The sequence below is a fragment of the Acipenser ruthenus genome, chromosome 1 (assembly GCF_902713425.1).
Source record: "Acipenser ruthenus chromosome 1, fAciRut3.2 maternal haplotype, whole genome shotgun sequence".
NCBI classification, from domain to species: domain Eukaryota; kingdom Metazoa; phylum Chordata; class Actinopteri; order Acipenseriformes; family Acipenseridae; genus Acipenser; species Acipenser ruthenus.
In genome coordinates, this window is record NC_081189.1 from 61705651 (window position 1) to 61725617 (window position 19967).

Below are 19967 nucleotides of genomic sequence, written 5' to 3' on the forward strand. Positions count from 1 at the left end.
CACTGTCATGTTCGTGGAACCATTCCTGGACAATCCTAGCCTTGTGGCATGGGGCATTATCCTGCTGAAAAAATCAAATCCATTAGCAGATGGATACACTGCTGCCATGAAGGGATGCACCTGATTAGCAATGTTCCGATATCCTGTGGAATTCAAACGTTTCTCCACTTTTATCAAGGGGCCCAATGTGTGCCATGAAAAACACACCCCACACCATCACACATCCACCACCAGCCTGCAATGTTGACACGCGGCATGATGGATGCATGTACTCGTGGTTTTCTCCATACCCTAGTCCTCCCATCAGCGTTAAACAGCAGGAACCGAGATTCATCAGACCAGGCAATGTTTTTCCAATCCTCCAGTGTCCAGTGTTTTTGTTCCTTAGCCCACTGCAACTGCAGTTTCTTGTGTTTTGCTGAAAGAAGTGGAACTCTGTTAGGTTGTCGGCTGCCATACCCCATTCGTGTCAAGGTACGACGAGTTGTGCATTCTTTTATGGGTCTTTCATCACCAATGTGGTACTGGACTGTCAGTTGACTAACTGTAGCCCGTCTGTTGCTCTGCACAAATTGGGATACTCGGATGCTTGGAAATCTTCTTGTATCCTTCTCCAGCTTTATGACAATAAATAATGTTCTGCCTAAGGTCTTCAGATAGCTCTTTACTTTTTCCCCATATTGACCTATTGGTAATGACAGCAATCATTCTATTCCTAACCCTTTTATACTCTCCAAGAATCCAGCATTTCTTAGACTTTTCTAGAATTAGGTTCTGCATTATCATATTGAAATTTCTAGCACCTTGTAGACAATATCATAGCATCAAAAGGGCATGAATACTTGAATTAGCATTTTTTGACTTTTGCCAAGAAAATTGCGTAAATAAATAATTGTAGATATCTATTTCTTGTAACTTTTTCCTCATCCACAAAAACAAAACTTTTCCTACAAAGATTTTTCCTAAAATTCTTTGTTTGATAAATTTCTAGAAAGTATAAAATTTCATTTGGGGTATGTAAACTTTTGACTACAACTGTGTGTGTGTGTATATGTACAGAAGACTGGCTCTACCTCCGCTACGCTCCCCTGCCTCCCGAGCCCGCTCCTTCTCCACCCTTGCTCCGCAGTGGTGGAACGACCTTCCTACAGATGTCAGGACTGCCCAGTCCCTGACCACATTCCGGCGCCTCCTTAAGACTCACCTCTTCAAACAGCACCTGTAGAACTCCTCTGTTGTATCCTGGGACACTATCACCCTTCATTTAAATATGCTTTATTTTGCTCTTATCTGCCCCCTATTTTACTGCATTTAATCCTGTACCTCAGAATATTGTAATCTCCCAAGTGTTTAATCTGTAGTATTTTGTACTTAATCATATCCTGATGTAACTATCACTACTTAATCATATCCTGATGTAACTTTCACTATTATCTGCTGTATTATTGAATTGTGGTTTGTCACACTTGAGAATTATTGTATTTCTTGTTCTTATTGTATGACTTATATTGTAACACTTGAATGTATTTGTATTTGCTTGCGATTGTAAGTCGCCCTGGATAAGGGCGTCTGCTAAGAAATAAATAATAATAATAATAAAGTATATATATAATTACACACACATATATATATATATATATATATATATATATATATATATACAGTCACTGTGCAAAAGTTTTAGGCAGGTGTGAAAAAATGCTGTAAAGTAAGAATGCTTTCAAAAATAGACATGTTAATAGATTATATTTATCAATTAACTAAATGCAAAGTGAGTGAATAGAAGAAAAATCTAAATCAAATCCATATTTGGTGTGACCACCCTTTGCCTTCAAAACAGCATCAATTCTAGGTACACTTGCACAGTCAGGGATTTTGTAGGCATATAGTCAGGTGTATGATTAAACAATTATACCAAAGAGGTGCTAATGATCATCAATTCAATATGTAGGTTGAAACACAATCATTAACTGAAACAGAAACAGCTGTGTAGGAGGAATAAAACTGGGTGAGGAACAGCCAAACTCAGCTAACAAGGTGAGGTTGCTGAAGACAGTTTACTGTCAAAAGTCATACACCATGGCAAGACTGAGCACAGCAACAAGACACAAGGTAGTTATACTGCATCAGCAAGGTCTCTCCCAGGCAGAAATTTCAAAGCAGACAGGGGTTTCTGGATGTGCTGTCCAAGCTCTTTTGAAGAAGCACAAAGAAACGGGCAACGTTGAGGACCGTAGACGCAGTGGTCGGCCAAGGAGACTTACTGCAGCAGATGAAAGACACATCATGCTTACTTCCCTTCGCTATCGGAAGATGTCCAGCAGTGCCATCAGCTCAGAATTGGCAGAAAACAGTGGGACCCTGGTACACCCATCTACTGTCCGGAGAAGTCTGGTCAGAAGTGGCCTTCATGGAAGACTTGCGGCCAAAAAGCCATACCTCCGACGTGGAAACAAGGCCATGCGACTCAACTATGCACGAAAACACAGGAACTGGGGTGCAGAAAAATGGCAGCAGGTGCTCTGGATTGAGGAGTCAAAATTTGAAATATTTGGCTGTAGCAGAAGGCAGTTTGTTTGCCGAAGGGCTGGAGAGCAGTACACGAATGAGTGTCTGCAGGCAACAGTGAAGCATGGTGGAGGTTCCTTGCAAGTTTGGGGCTGCATTTCTGCAAATGGAGTTGGGGATTTGATCAGAATTAATGGTCTCCTCAATGCTGACAAGTACAGGCAGATACTTATCCATCATGCAATACCATCAGGGAGGCATCTGATTGGCCCCAAATTTATTCTGCTGCATGAAAACGACCCCAAACATACAGCGAAAGTCATTAAGAACTATCTTCAGCGTAAAGAAGAACAAGGAGTCCTGGAAGTGATGGTATGGCCCCCACAGAGCCCTGATCTCAACATCATCGAGTCTGTCTGGGATTACATGAAGAGAGAGAAGCAACTGAGGCTGCCTAAATTCACAGAAGAACTGTGGTTAGTTCTCCAAAATGTTTGGGCCAACCTACCTGCCGAGTTCCTTCAAAAACTGTGTGCAAGTGTACCTAGAAGAATTGATGCTGTTTTGAAGGCAAAGGGCGGTCACACCAAATATTGATTTGATGTAGATTTTTCTTCTGTTCACTCACTTTGCATTTTGTTAATTGATAAATATAAACTATTAACATGTCTATTTTTGAAAGCATTCTTTCTTTACAGCATTTTTTCACACCTGCCTAAAACTTTTGCACAGTACTGTATATACAGTATATATATATATATATTTTTTTTTTCTTTGCAAAAAACATTAATACATCACTCTTAGAGTTAATATTAAAATGACAAAAGTACAGAAATGCTTCGTTAGTGTAACCCTAACTCTGCATTCCCTCCCACCCCCATACAAGCAGTGGAAGGGGCAAGGCAACACAAGTAACCACAGACAGCCATCATCAGTTAAGACAAACAACATACAATTCTCTGCAGATAATACAACACATCCATCAAGTGTATGTGGTCTTCTGGCATGCCAGTGTTTTAGGGGGCTGTGTATATCTGGGCACTTCTTATGCAGGTCTAGTAGTAGACGGATGCATAACAGTGGCACCAACATCACACTGTACCTCTATGAATTCCACTGCCATGATCAGTGTCTAGTGTGGCATCCACATGTTTGATGTGCGTCAGTTTGTTGGGTGGGGGTGGGGAGCTGCATGCACGGCAACATGAGGGGAAGTGTATATGTATGGTAAATCGTGAGACACAGGTGCATGACAGAAGGACTACCAATAGTGCTGTAATATGAATCTATGTCCTAGCATTACTTTTGTATAGAATTGCAGATGTTCAATGGAATACTACAGTCTTTTGAAAGGGAGGAAAGGGTGATGGGCCGGCATTAGCATTCATAGTAACAGGGATAGGGGGAATGGGAGCACTTTAAGAACAGGACACCTTTGCGACAGATGCATGACAATGATATTGTCACCTCCTAAATTGGAAGTGTAGGAGGTACACTGATGAAACTGTGTTTACATGGGCGAGTGGAATGTGCTGTGCCAGACTGAGAAGGCATCACCAACAACAACAAAAACAACATGGATCAACCAAGAGTTTTTCAGTGTCATACTGGATGAGCAACAGAATACAGTTTAATGGGAGGGCTGTATAAAAGTTGTGGACCATGATGATGGATGTCTTATGTTAGCCAATAAAAAGGCTGTCATTAATCACATGACTATCATTAGTCTCCTCGACAAAAAAAATAAAAAATTCAAGATATTTTTTTTATACATCCATAGAAAAGAAAATTCACTGGTGTTCAATAGATTTTTTACTGGTAAATGTATTCTGAAATTATGAATTGGTTTTCTATTAAAACAAGCACAAGTCAGCTGCTACCCGATTGTTTTAGGGAATCCCTGTGTGATATACATGAATTCAAATCATGTGATGAATACTATCCACCACCCACCAAACAAACACAACTGAACTTGAGTTGCCTCAAAAGTGACTGGTCAGAATCTGTATTACTTCTGCAATAATTTAGTAATAAAAACAAATACAAAACTGGCTAATCTCTCTCTGCAAAAAAATAAATGTTACTATAACCATTAAAAAAGGGTAGCAGTGTGGAGTAGTGGTTAGGGCTCTGGACTCTTGACCGGAAGGTCGTGGGTTCAATCCCAGGTGGTGGACACTGCTGCTGTACCCTTGAGCAAGGTACTTTACCTAGATTGCTATATAAATGGGTAATTGTATGTAGAAAAAATGTGACATCTTGTAACAATTGTAAGTCGCCCTGGATAAGGGAGCCTGCTAATAAATAATAATAATAATAATAATAATAATAATAATAATAATAATAATAATAATAAATAAAATATTTAATAGATAAAATGTAATACACTGTCAGCATTTCAGATGTTCACACTTATGAACAAAAACTCAAAAGTATAATATAAACCCCCCCCCCCCCCCCCAAAAGATCAGTGATCTTTGGCGTGCTAGGCAAACGTGCTAACTACTACACTATTACAAGTTCATGCTTAATGCTTGGGGAGGGGAAATGTCTTCAAGCAAGGGGTGATCAATTTGACGTCATCGGGCATGCAATACATGCTTGCGCATGCATACAGGGCCCAAGGCTTAGGTCTGTGCTCTAGTGTAAATTGGGTGGCTCAAATGATAAAAGGCTTTTAATCTGATCGAACCTCAATCAGCTCAAGTCTGAGATGCAAGTGTAAAGGCACCATTAATGACAAGACAATCCCTTCAGTGGGTAATCTGTCAGTTCTCAATTGTTCTAAACTGTAAAACCAACAAAACATTAAATATTTGCAACTCACTGGTTAAAGAATTGTAACGGACTACTTGCACATAAAAATTACTATCATTAAGCAACTCAAATGTTCAACAAACCTACCTCACTCAGCACATGGCTGTCCATTGTCAATCTCTCAAATAATTTGACATATTTATTTGATTTACCAGTTATTTTGACTTGCTTTATGCTACAGTAAACATTATTTAACATCTAGGAACTTATCACCAAGTGTAACATGGCGAGGAGCCCTGTACATTGATTTGTTTATTTTTAGAACGGGGTCTCCCCCTCCGCCCCTGTGCAGGTTATTGTTTTGTATTTGTTTTATGATTTATGTATTTATATGATGACGAAGAGCCGTCGGTATTGTTTTTGTAATTAATTATTGTATTTAAATATGACAGCGTAGCCGTGTGTTTTTTTTTTATTGTATTGTTTAGTAGCGTGGCTGGGTAGCCCCATCCACAGTAATTAAAAAAAACTTGTGCAGATTGTGGCCGAGGGGTAATAGAATAATTGGCAGCTAGTTAAACCCTTCGACCACGGTATAAAAAGCCTGCAGCTCTCCATGTTCGGGGTGGGTGTCAAGAGGAGGAACGAGAGCGAGCGAGAAACTAAAATAAAAAGATTCCAGGAACAGTGACAGCAACTGCCCAGCCTGACCTGGGATCGTATTGTTTTGTGTTCATGATTTTGTTTTGTTTAAATATTCATTTGTTTTGTTTAAACCTTTTCATTTATTTTTGTTATTAAATAAAACGGCGCACGCCGCGTTTGTTTTGAACTGCAGTACTACCTGCACTTTATGCATTTGCTGAATTTAAATATTAATACTCTTCCTTGTACTCAGTGAACATAATTATTTAGTGTTAATTATCCTAAAGCAAACGAAAGAGATAGCAGAACAAGTATGACAAATTGAGAAAAAATAAATAATAAAAAAACACTGTTCCTGAAACTGTTTAATGTGCTTTTTAAAACTGCAAGAAATTGAGTGTGCCTTGAAGACCACATGTAACCAATTCTAAGGGTTAACTCGTGTAAACCGATAGGATTGTGTAAATCTACCTGCTCTGTTTCAAACTAGACTTTGGTAGTCAGATAAGTGACGGCTTATAACAGCTAGAGCGTCTAGATTTACATGTTTGTTTGTTTAGGGATTGCTTGCCTCTTAGGTATTACACAAATACAATAGACTTTACAAGGCAGATTAAGAAAGAATGTAGTCATTCAGCACTGCATACCGATCTAGGGAAAGATAGCACCATTCAAACCAGCACACCAGTAAACTTATGTATGTTCTAATACAGTATGTATTATTTTTTTTTACACCTATTTAAACTAGTTAGTGCTTAAAAAGAGTTATTGTACAGAAACCTGGAACTAAAGTTTTGAAAAAGGCATCCTAAAATCAAGTCCAGAGAGGGTTTGCAGTCACAGTTTCCAGTTTCTGATACTTCAAGCAAAGCATTTAATAATTCAGGCAGTTGTTCACAAACTACCTTTGCAGCTTCAGCACGAGCACTCCAGCGGGTCTCTTAAAGTGACTTCAGTGTGTAGCGTTTCAGGTGCTTAACAAGGATGTCCCAATGTTCAGTGGACCCTGAAAATATGCTGTAAAAACGCTGCAGTACCCCAAAGAAATCTTTTGCTTCTATGGAATATTCGGCTGCATGTTCCAAAGCAAGATTCCAGTTATGTGGACAGCAAGGCACATACACTGCACTATCATTGACCTGTCGTATTTTCGCCTGAACGCTTCGATGGACCCCTCTCATGTTAGCCCCATTGTCATAACTGTCCCCTGCAGTCTTCAATTTTTATTTCATGTTGAGTATGTCGGTTTAGCAGCAAGTCAGCCAACGCCTCTCCTGTAGTATTTTCAAAGTGCAAAAACTCCAGAAAGCTCTCCTGCACTTCAACTTGGCGTCCAATGATTGTAACATATCAAATCATTATCGATAATTGCTCCTCGTGAGAGATCTGGACTGCAATCCATCAACACACTGTAGTATCAAGCTTCCTGGATTTTCTCCCGCATCTTCCCAGTGACAGCCTTAGCTAATAGCTTCAAAAATTAGTTGTGGCTATCCTTGCTTAAATAATGAATGTTTGTGCCTTTCTGAATGCGTTACAAATGATCAGCCATGACAGGGTCATACTTGGACAACAGCTCCAGCAATTAAATAAAATACCGTTCTGTGTGTACAGTCTGTCTACTGAACCACGGAAGGCTAAACTGTGTAACACCAAGAACATAATTCTACAAAGCACAGCATGCCATTGTTCCTTTTCCTTATTTAGTTTTTGTTGAAAATGTCTGTATTGTAGTTTTGTTCTGTAAATCCAGTTCTAGATGTTTTCACTTGTAATTCTCCATGTGCAATTGGTATGCTTTGTGTTGCGATAGCCTTTGTGATAACTTTTGCCAATTGGAGAAACCTTGTGTAAACACGCCCCTATCTTCACCAAAAAGCTTGTAGCAAAAACAAAATACAGCATCTGCAGACTTAGAGTTAACCAACCAAGGCCTGTGAATCTCTGCAGTGCTCACTTTACGCTCGTAGTTTGCAGATGTAAAGCAACGACCAGCAGTTTTCCACATCAGTGTCTTTAAGCTGCAGAGGTTTCCACTTCACAATTTCAACTCTAAGTTCTTTGGAACAAACTTCAGGCCGAGAAGCTGGATTGTAAAAATAACATAAAGGAGGCGGACTGGGTTCAGGGTTTACATTACTACAACATGATTTAATACCTTGTGTTTGTTGCTGTGCATTTTCAGAATCACAGTCAGTGTCCGATTCCTGTCTCTCCTGTATTGGCTCTACAGCTGATGTTTCGTGTGAGGAAGCTGGCAGTCCCCCACTAGTACTTCCATCGGGCCACTTTTAAACCATTTACCATATACTTTCTTAGCATTTTCAGCTTCTTTTTTTGAAAGCTGTAGCTGCCTTTCCTGTTTTTTGTGCTTCGCACAACCCGATTTTTCCTTTGGTAGCATATTTGCCAAATGATTGAATAAAGATTTTACTTTCCCGCCGCAGACTCCCCACTCCCCCCCCCCAGACAAGTCGTTCTGAAAAAGGTGGTGGTGGTGGTGGTGGTAGGGGGGTTTATCATGGAATTTGCATAAATGAAAGTTGAAGGCTTAGGTAGAGAACCGAGAGATTAAAAAAAAAAAAAAAAAAAAAAATAATGGATTCGTCTAGGCCCCCACATGGTCTGAGCCCGGCTGCAGTCACATCCCTCGTGCACCCCCTGACGCCAGGCGTGACCTAACCTATATTTAATTATATAAGAATGTCTGTAGTCTCCACAAACTGCCCAGCATCTTTGGCACACCGCTGGCAATGTCAACTGTTGTAAATAGTGCAGTGGGTCAAACTAATATTCATGTAAGTTGCATTTTATTATTTCTTATTTATTTATTTTTTAAATCAATGGTCGGACTTCTGGCGTCTTCCGATGACTATTTTTTATAAAACTTTAAACCATTTAAAAGGTAAAACCATAACAAAACATAGAATAGTGTGTATACATGGAGCCAAAAAAAGTAGAGGGGCAAAATATGTAGTTTGCCTCCCCTGTTCCCTATGCCAAACTGGGGGGCACAAGACTGTATCCTGGGGGGATGTTTTTTTTTTATTACAGCACAAATCTTAACTTGTACCGTATAACAGAGCTGCTACTTTTAAATTGAAAATTTTTCAATCTATTCCATTTCTCATTATATACATCGAGATAAATACTGAATAATCGATTAAATGACATTTTTGTAACGCACAGTTAATAACATTATTTAAGTTTATCAACGAAACTGCACCGAATGCCCTGCCTTACTATTTACAATATTTCTGCCAAAGACAAGCAGTGGGTTCTTCTTTTCCTGCTTACGTTTTAACTAACATCTGATTTGCTGGTCCCAAAACATCGAATCAGTTTTGAAAATACTTCAAGTACGCGTCCTCTGTGTATTCGATGTAAACAAAAGAGCACCACCTTGGATCAAGAGCAGGGCGACAAGCTTGTATTCCTGGCAAACAACATATAAATAAAATTAAATTGTGCACATTGAGGAAAACTGACTGTATATAGTTTGCGCTTCTATGGAGTTTCTGCTTAAACCTGTGATAACTGCTATAGTAATTACATAGTTCATTTTAACCCCATGAAACCTAGTGCCAAAAGCTGCGTTAGTGGACTGCGTGTGGATTTGACTCACTACTCGCAAACGTTCAGCAGTTCTATCAATGGAAAGTCTGCAGGCTCACAGGTTTCTTGTGAAACTAAAAGCGAAGCTTCCAGGTGAGCTTCAGTTAGGTGGATTTGGTGCTTATTTTTCAGAAAGTGCAGAGCACCGAATGCCCTCTCATACAGCACTGTAGTAGGGAACAGGGACAAGAAAAGCAAAACAAAGCAAAGCAACTTTAGCCAGGGGCTTGTCGTTTTCTGCAAACTGGTACATTTTAGTCCAGAACTCCTGTACTGTAACACCAGGCTGACTCAAGTATACTTTCATTCTTTTATTATTACACATTTGCAACACAAGGTACTTGAGATCAGTTAAGTTCACAGAGATAAAAAAGCAGCTAAGCAGTTAGGTTGCTTGCAGCCAAAGACATTAAACCACTACTGTTGAACGGGTCAATCATGAAGGTGACCTACCGATGAAAAAGGTTCCCCTCGCTGAAACGTTTTTCAGATACTCGTTACAGTTGAGCAGATCCTTTGCTGTACACTCATCCTGGCACATGAGAAACTGACTGAGTTCACTAAATACTGAAGAGTCACGTTCCTATTGAAGGTGAAGGACGATGTCTGGGTCATTCTGAACATATCAATCACTTCAATGCTGTCAAGAATTGTAAGCTGGCTTTTCTGACGCTCCAGGTTAACAGAAGCAAGCTTTGGTAAAAACTATTTCAAAAAGAGGTAAACATCATGCACATACCCCTGGATCATGTAACTTTTGGGCCAGATCAGGAGAAATGGTGGTTAAAACTGCAATGAGCTCTTCCCAAAACTCAAACAGCCTTTGTACAGGTATTAAAACTGAGCAAGCAAATTAGATTGTAATTCAGCAGCACACTATGTGCTTCACTGCCTGTTTCACAATGTTGCAAATCTCAGTTTATTAACACTGCTAGTGTTGACTGCATTGATACTCTTTTTCACTGTGGATTCAACCTCATCCGTGGTTTTCATGGAAGCCTTACTGGCAAGAACAACTTGGTGGGCAAAACAGTGAAACATAAAAAGCTTTTGGTGGCAGCTCTCAGAAATAATTTAGCACCCTTACTTGTGTGCTTTGCATAGCTGCTGTTCCGTCGGCTGTCAAGCCACACAGGTTGTCAAAGCTATGAGGCATTCCTCCATTCTGGCTTTAACAGACTCAAAACTGTTTGCCACATGGCCGATCACAAAGGGTTACCAAAACTAAAACTCTCTCAAAAGCAATGGTCATCACAGTCAAAAAACCGAAGGCATATTATTGCCTGGGGATTCTTTGACATCTGTGCTCTCATCAAGACAGGCTGTAGAAAGGGCTGCAAATGACTTTCAGCTGTTTCATGTTGGATGATATTAGTCAAAACTCGTGTGCTCCTCTGTAGTGTGTCCTTGCTCAGTGGTGCATCTCTGAAAAGGGGTCAGGTTGTACAGCCAGAACATTTTTTTCCACATAACTTTAAAAGAAGCCAACCGCATTTTCTTCCTCAAAAAAATCTTTTGTTTTTGCAGTTTGGTTTTTGCTCTATTTAACAGCTTCTGTCTCTGAAAGTCATTATGGTAGTTCTTTGCAACTTCACCCGCATGTGTGTTATAATGACGCTGCATTGCATACATTGCATGAATCGCTGCAACTTGCTCAGAAGCTGAATCACTTGGCTTCGGAAACACCAGGAACTGTGTTCCCCACTGGTCCTGAAATGTTTGCTTTTCTTCCTTCCATGTTCTGCTTTTCTCAGCAGTTGGTTTCACATGGTGTGTCTCTGCAACGTTATCAGACTCAAACATTTTCTGATAGGCCTACTGATTTATAGAAAAACTTTGTTATCCATATTATTATTTTCACATAGCTCGACCAACGCCATCTCTCGTTCACCTAAATTTATGTGCACTACTTTTTTAGCATCACATTAAAAAATCTGTTCTTGTACGTTTCTCTGAATCTTCAGCACAGCACTGCTTAATCTCATCTGCTTTGCGTTATCGCCTACGTCCACTGGAAGGTAAACATTGTACACGTTGAAAGACTGTATAATGTGCAGCTACTGAGTATATTTGATGTGCTACAAAACACATCTCATAGTACGATTTCACCTTCCTGTGCAGGGATTTTCACTGCAGTAAATCAGTTAGGGCACTAAGTAGCATAATGGCACTGATTAAGGATGGTGGGCTATTCAGGAGCTGCTATGGCCACACAATCATGCTGGTGGCCGCATTTGAGAAACGTTGGGTTAGGAGCCTATGGTCTCAATCAAGTTACAGTTCAACAGGAGAAATATAAAACACCTCTAAAAGGTCACAAAAATAAAGTATGTGCAAAAATATTACAGTTTTCCATGATAAAAATATGAGGAACACTTTCACCCATGTGTCTTGGTATATAACAGTTCTAGCTGTTTTTAGATTTTTATAATGAAATTTTAAAATACCTTTTTATCGGAGTAAGATGTGGAACACTCGCTAGCTGCAGGCTGTGTCGATAAGTCACTAAGAAAAATTGTTTTCCCAACCCCCACACCCAGTACTTAAAGATTAAAATCAAATGTACCTATCTTTGTGGAAGTAAAAACGTGCTGATGTGGAGCTCTCCACCACAAACTGAGCTCATTGTAAACATGATGATACAGCTCAGCAACTCATGTCTGCACCAAATTAAATGACTTTTCTTCAATGTGCTTTGACAACAAACTGTCGTTAGAACATTTAGTTGGCATATTGCCCCATAATCATGCCTCAAGTCTTCACTTTATGGACCACCCTCTTAGGGCTTGAGGTAGCAGTTTACTCTCTATGTTTGGCCTTTTTTTTGTGTGTGTGTGTACTCCTTGACACTGAATAACCCAACAAATTGCAACCCTATTCTCACAACCAGTGCTGGTACATTAGTTTCACTCTCAAAATGATAACATTTTACAATGTTTGATACACTGTCACACTGCAAGAGGGGTTAGCATGAATACACATCTGTTGAGCCACTTGTGGCCTGGTTTTGTGAGGTGAACTGCTGTGTGACCACCAAACTTGTCTAAATCCAACCTTTGTCACAACTGAAAGGAAAGTTCAATAAAGCACTGCACTTTTAACCTCTACTGTCAATTATTATAGCTGCTAGAACTTAGTAGGCCACAAACATATTTAATACACCTTACTTTTTGTAGGTAGCGTATTTGTGTGCTATTCTGAAGGCTTAGAGTATTGCAAGACTAAAGCCCCTTTCACACTGGCATGCTCCACCTGGGTCGGAACCGGGTGTCAAGCTGGTCGGGTACGCGATTTCACACTGCTTTTGATAAAGCTGGCTTGACCTGGGTGACAGATACAAGTAAACAATATGCATATCAATGCTCCGGAAGCTTCTCTGGATTGAACCGTCAACCCAAATTTTGATTAGAACAAACGTTTCTTCATCCCTGCTGCAATCTGGCTCATGATGTGTCTTAAATCAACAGAAATATGGCTAAACAGAATAAACAAAAACATTCATTACAAAAGTGAAACCTTCATGCAGACGTGGCTGTTTGTTATTTCGTCGGCTTACAAACGTCCGTCATGCATTTTGTCTTGCTCAACCCGGGTCAAAGCGTGTCGACCCACATCCTCGGGTGGGTTGCTGGGACCCATGTTAACCCAGATACGTGGTTTCACATTACGCGGGATTGTGACCCGGGTAGACGTGCCAGTGTGTAAGGGGCTTAATACCTCACTTTTTTTTAGGTTCTGTGTATTCATTAGATTACTGTATATGGTTAATGTAAATACCATTAAAGAAAGTAATACCTCACATACCGCACCTTAATAATAATGTAAAAACGTTCTGCACCCCATCCAGGATAGATTAACTATTTTACAATTACATAAACCAATTTCAAATTGATGTACTTGTTAGCACTGTAGTCAACCGCTGTGTAGCCCTCACGGAAGATGATCAGATTGTTGTAACTTCATTAACATGAGACAGATCTATTCCCACTCATGGTATTATGCGTCTAAACAGCTTCATCCCTACGCGCTAAATATATATTTACCAGCTAAATAAATACAACTACACACGATGTTCTTACTAAATAAATAGTGTGACCTCTATAATGTTTTTTTTTTGTTTGTTTTTTTTTTTCCCCTATGAAATCAATACGCCCCTCAACCTAAATTAATGAAATGTATTTCAACGGAATACTAGTGTGGTTAGGGCTCGAAAATAATTAAATTGCCGACAGCTGTGTTACAATGCTAGTTTCTCGGGAGGATCACAAAATAAACAAAACACTTTTGACTCCCTTTCCCAGCAGTTTACCAGCAGAACAAAAATACAGAACACATTTTAACGCAAGGGTATAGCCAATTGGAAAACATCAATGTAGGCTTTGAAAATAAATTACATTTGAGACTTGTTACTCGAAAGCTTTATTATCAAGCAGAAAAAAACTATATAGCTAAACAATATAACTATTTTTATATATACGGAAAACAGACACAAACTGTTAAAATATACTTACATCGTAAACAGTAAACTTCAAACTGCAAACCATGAGTGTTTCCAAACAGCAGTGTCGTGCAAAAACTCTCTCTGGGATTCTGCACCTGCATTTAAACCCTGTGACGTCACTATTGCTTCTTACGCGGTCCCATGTCGCCACACTTTCCAGCAGCACTCAGTCATTAGGTAAATAAGCAACAGAATACGTTAAGGTTACCACCTGTTCTGTTTTCATTAGGACATCTTGCCTGTTATCCTGGTAACCTGGTAAGAAAATATCAAAAACTGAAAACAATCAAACCCTATACGCTATTAGAATAATTATTTGGGAAAACAAGTATATTATTCAAAAATATATTTGAAAATCTGTTTCATTAAAATAGATATTTGATTATCCTTAAAGGAAAATACTTTAGTTTCCAATTTTAATATTGCACAATGCACTTGTTACTAATACTGAAATGGTTATCACTGTGCATTGATTTATAATATGATATTGTTTTCAAGGATGTAAAAATTGCTCATACCACTGTGGTTGTCTTTGTGATCCTGATGCATTTGCATTTAAGACCATTATGGGTCATGCAGAATGGGCACACTCCAAATGCATGTTATCTACCAGTCCACACACCACTGTGACTTTTACAGTAATGTACACTGTCTCTCATTGGAAACCATGTGACCAGTTGCCCACTAACCATATTGACCATCTGAATTATCATTGGATTTTAAAGACTTAATCCATGTTTATTGTCTGTGTGGTCCAGTGGTTAAAGAAAAGGGCTTGTATCCAGGAGGTCCTCAGTTCAAATCCCACCTCAGCCACTGACTCATTGTGTGACCCTGAGCAAATCACTTAATCTCCTTGTGCTCTGTCTTTCAGGTGAGATGTAGTTGTAAGTGACTCTGCAGCTGATGCATAGTTCACACACCCTAGCCTCTGTAAGTTGCCTTGGATAAAGGCGTCTGCTAAAAAAATAATATTTTATTTAGTGTACTGCAAACAAGTATGGAGTTAAAGTGTGTTCTGTGTTTAGTTGCTGTGCTACTGATTAAACTGTGTAACCTAAACGGGTAATGAATAATACTATGTCTGCACTGTCTGCGACCACCAGTATCGATTTACCTTTTACTATTCCTGCCAATGCCATTAGAACAAGTCAGCCTGAAGTCAGCCTGCCACATCTATTGCATTTCAAAAGAAGTACTACACATACACTTCAAAAAGAGTAATGCTGTTTTAGGAGAGAAATAAAACAAGCTATAAGACTCTTGACTGACTGCAGTGTAAAGGTTTTCTTTTTGAACTAATTGGTGGTTTTGTAAACATTGTTTAAATGCTTCCTAAATATCAGTTTTAGCCATGTGTGACAAACCGGGGGAGCTTACCACATGCAGGACCGTCTTCACTTCTGTAAAGAGAAACCACTGGATCACAGATTGATTGCAAAAACTGGGCAGTGCCTGTATATGTATTCGTACAAAACAAAAATAATGTAAACAAAAACCTAACTACTTCCAGGAGTGTTAGTTTGAATCAGGGTGGGTTAACTTGATTAGAGCAGTTTGCATTTAAATTGGTCTCCACACAGCTCCTGCAGTTGTGTGATCCCATCAAAGTGTGTGAAACTATTGTCTCCAGAGCAGTTAGCAGCTAGTTCCCTTGCTAAGTGAAGGGAGTTATTTAAGAGTGGGCATCTGGTAATTAGTTCAGTCTACTGGTAACCAGGGAGAGAGGCAGATAGATAAGTTCCTGCTTTTTGTAATTGTAACTACTACATTTGGTGACACTGTAAGGTGGTGTTTGAATTGGCTGAGTTTGTGTGTGATTAGTACCAGGTGAGTGGCTAAATTGATTAGCAGTTGATTTTGCTATTTGATTGGTTTCCACACAGTTTAGTTGGTTCTTCTGCCAAGCAGGTGTAACAACATTTATTCAAGCAGCTTATTTTAGCGCCAGCAAGAAGCGCCAGCAAACCGAAGAGCCTCAACAAAAGAGCCGGGAGTCTAGCTGTGGGAGTCCAGCAAGGGGAGACCTGCGCTAAGACACTGGTCGAATAGATCCACACCTAACAGCACTCTGGAAGAAGCCATCTACTAGTCAGGTCTGTATCCTCCACCCCACTGCTCCTACTGTGCCTTTTGTCTTGCTTGTCCTGCTATGACTGTCTCTCACATCCCTGTTCTGTCCTCCCGTCCTCGTCCTCTGCCCTCCCTCCGCTGTTGCTCCTCCAACCCCTCTAACCTCATTTCTCTGCCTCTCCCCCCCTCCCGCACACTCTCTGGTGCACTCTGGAACTGTCACTCTTCTGCTAACAAAGCTGATTTCATCTCTGCCTTTGCCTCCCACCTCTCGCTCGATTTCCTTGCTCTCACTGAAACCTGGCTGTCCCCTGATAACACTATTACTCCTGCTGCCCTGTCCTCTCTCTACGTCCTGTCCCATACCCCGCGTCTCACCGGACGGGGAGGTGGGACGGGTCTTCTCCTCTCTCCCTCCTTACTCTTTTCTGTCCCCTTCGATCTCACCTCCCTCTCTGTCACTACCTTTGAATTTCATGCAGTCCAACTAACCTCTCCCTGTCAACTCCTGCTCATTGTTCTGTACCGCCCCCCTGGGCCTCTCACTCACTTTCTGGATGAACTCGACTATCTACTGTCCTCCCTCCCCTCTCTGTCTACCCCAACTGTCCTGTTGGGTGACTTCAACATCCATCTCTCCAACCCCAGCCACTCTGCTGGATTCCTCCCTCTCCTTCACTCCTTCGACTTCTGTCTCTCTCCGTCCCCTCCTACCCACAAAGCTGGCCGTCAACTGGACCTCACCTTCTCCAGGGCCTGCTGCCCCTCCAACCTCTCTGTCACCCCCCTGGACCTCTCTGATCACTATTTCATCTCTTTTTCTCTGTCTCTCCCCCCTCTCCCTGCTCCTCCTACCCCCACTGTCACCTCTCGCCGTAACCTCCGCTCTCTCTCCCCCTCTGTCCTTGCCTCCACTGCTCTCTCTCACCTCCCTCCTATCGACTCCTTTTCACAACTCTCCGTAGACTCTGCTACCTCCACCCTCTTCTCCTCACTCACCTCCTCCCTCGACTCCCTCTGTCCCCTCACCTCCCGACCTGCTCGCCCCTCCCCTCCCCATCCCTGGCTCTCCTCTGTGCTCCGCTCGGCAAGAATCACACTGCGATCTGCTGAAAAGAAATGGAAGAGAACCAAACTCCCTGCTGCCCTAGACCTTTACCGCACTCTCCTCTCCTCCTTCTCCTCTACTCTCTCCTCTGCTAAATGTGCTTATTTCCAATCTGTAATCCAAGCCTCCACTAACAACCCACGTAAACTATTCTCTACCTTCTCCTCCCTCCTAAACCCTCCCCCCCTCCTCCTCCCTCCTCTATCTCCCCTGACGACTTTGCCTCCTTCTTCTCTTCTAAAATCTCAGATATCCGCAAACTCTTTAACACCTCTCCCTCCCCCGCACCCCCTCCTGCTCCAACCCCTACACCCACTACATCCCCTACTAACTCGCCCTCCCTCTCCACCTTCTTGCCCCTCTCAGACTCTGACCTCTCCTCCCTGCTCCAGGGTCACAAACCCACCACGTGTGCCTTGGACCCCCTCCCCACTCACCTCTTTCAAGCTGCTGCTCCTGCTCTACTCCCCTTCATCTCCTCCCTCCTCAACACCTCTCTACTTTCTGGCATCTTCCCCTCTGCCTTCAAAAAAGCCTCTATCACTCCCCTCCTCAAAAAACCTACCCTCGACCCCACCTCCCTCCAGAGCTACCGTCCTGTCTCCCTCCTACCCTTCCTCTCCAAAACCCTCGAGCGGACTGTACACCGCCAGCTCTCTGCTTTCCTGTCCAACCACTCTCTGCTTGACCCTCTCCAATCTGGCTTCCGCTCTGCTCACTCCACTGAAACCGCCCTCCTGTCTGTCACCAACTCACTTAAGTGTGCCCGAGCTGCCTCTCTCTCCTCTGTCCTAATTCTCCTCGACCTCTCTGCTGCCTTTGACACTGTTGATCACTCTATTCTACTATCATCTCTTGCTGACCTGGGGATCTCTGGCACTGCTCTGGCCTGGTTCTCCTCCTACCTCTCCAACCGCACTTACCAGGTAACCTGGCGTGGAGCAACCTCCACACCTCACCCTCTCTTAACTGGAGTCCCCCAAGGGTCAGTCTTGGGTCCTCTCCTGTTCTCTCTCTACACCCGCTCCCTGGGCCCCCTCATCGCATCCTATGGTTTCTCATACCATTTCTATGCTGATGATACTCAGATTTTCCTCTCCTTCCCCACCTCTGACTCCACCATCTCCTCCCGTATCTCTACCTGTCTGTCTGCTATTTCCTCCTGGATGCACTTGCATCACCTCAAACTCAACCTCTCTAAATCTGACCTCCTTTTCTTTCCCTCCTCCTCCCCCTCCTCTGATCTCTCTATCTCTGTTCCTCTGGAATCTACCACACTCTCTCCCTCTTCCTCAGCTAAGAACCTTGGACCCTGGACCCCTGCCTCTCTTATTCCCAGCACATCTCCACTCTGGCACGCACTTGCAGATTCTTCCTGAGCAACATCCGAAGAATCCGACCCTTCCTCACCAACTATGCTACCCAGCTCCTGGTCCAGGCCCTGGTACTCTCCCGCCTAGACTACTGCAACTCCCTCCTGGCTGGCCTCCCTGCGTCCGCCACCCGTCCGCTCCAGCTCATCCAGAACTCTGCTGCTCGCCTGGTGTTCTCTCTACCTCGCTTCGCCCACGCTACTCCACTACTCCGCTCGCTCCACTGGCTCCCGATCACCGCTCGCATCCAGTTCAAGACTCTTGTACTAGCCTACAGATGCCTTGATCAGACTGCACCCAGCTACCTCCAGACCCTCATCTCTCCCTACACCCCCACTCGACCTCTCCGCTCCGCCTGCACTAGAAGACTGGCTCTACCTCCGCTACGCTCCCCTGCCTCCCGAGCCCGCTCCTTCTCCACCCTTGCTCCGCAGTGGTGGAACGACCTTCCTACAGATGTCAGGACTGCCCAGTCCCTGACCACATTCCGGCGCCTCCTTAAGACTCACCTCTTCAAACAGCACCTGCAGAACTCCTCTGTTGTATCCTGGGACACTATCACCCTTCATTTAAATATGCTTTATTTTGCTCTTATCTGCCCCCTATTTTACTGCATTTAATCCTGTACCTCAGAATATTGTAATCTACCAAGTGTTTAATCTGTAGTATTTTGTACTTAATCATATCCTGATGTAACTATCACTATTTAATCATATCCTGATGTAACTTTCACTATTATCTGCTGTATTATTGAATTGTGGTTTGTCACACTTGAGAATTATTGTATTTCTTGTTCTTATTGTATGACTTATATTGTAACACTTGAATGTATTTGTATTTGCTTGCGATTGTAAGTCGCCCTGGATAAGGGCGTCTGCTAAGAAATAAATAATAATAATAATAATAATAATAATAATAATAATAATAATAATAATAATAATAATAACTAAACTTTTCTAAAGATTTAGTTTAAACTATCACCAGACAGTGAAGCTCTTTTCCAGTACCCAAAACACATACTTATTCAATTATTAAAATACCTTGTCTGTCTCCCTTCTCCCTTCTCCCTTCTCTCTATGTCAATCCCTGACATAACTCTGTTATATGCTATATCGGCCCATTTTAAGTCTATCTACCTTCATCTACATTTATGGTCTTAAAAAAACAAATAAACATTGACTGAGGCCTTAACTTCTGTAACTGCTAAGCCTGGAATGTGTCAGGATAAAAAAAATAAAAATCCTTCAGGGGATGTTGTAGCAATTAAAGCAATAGTAGAGGGCAGCAGTGTGGAGTAGTGGTTAGGGCTCCGGACTCTTGACCAGAGGGTTGTGGGTTCAATCCCAGGTGGGGGACACTGCTGCTGTACCCTTGAGCAAGGTACATT

General features: G+C 41.8%; 1 protein-coding gene across 2 annotated transcripts in view; it reads right to left on the reverse strand.

The window, feature by feature from the left end:
- The window catches only part of LOC117421229 (microtubule-associated tumor suppressor 1 homolog A-like), a 94048-nt gene extending 79857 nt beyond the window's left edge, over nt 1–14191 (reverse strand). Inside the window, exon 1 of one of the 2 annotated variants that reach the window (XM_059027041.1) lies at nt 14037–14187. The gene's annotated coding sequence lies outside the window, so the exon portion shown is untranslated. Of the gene's footprint in view, nt 1–14036 lie in introns of both variants that reach the window. The other variant, XM_059027050.1, reaches the window with a different exon arrangement.
- Nucleotides 14192–19967: the final 5776 nt, after the last annotated feature.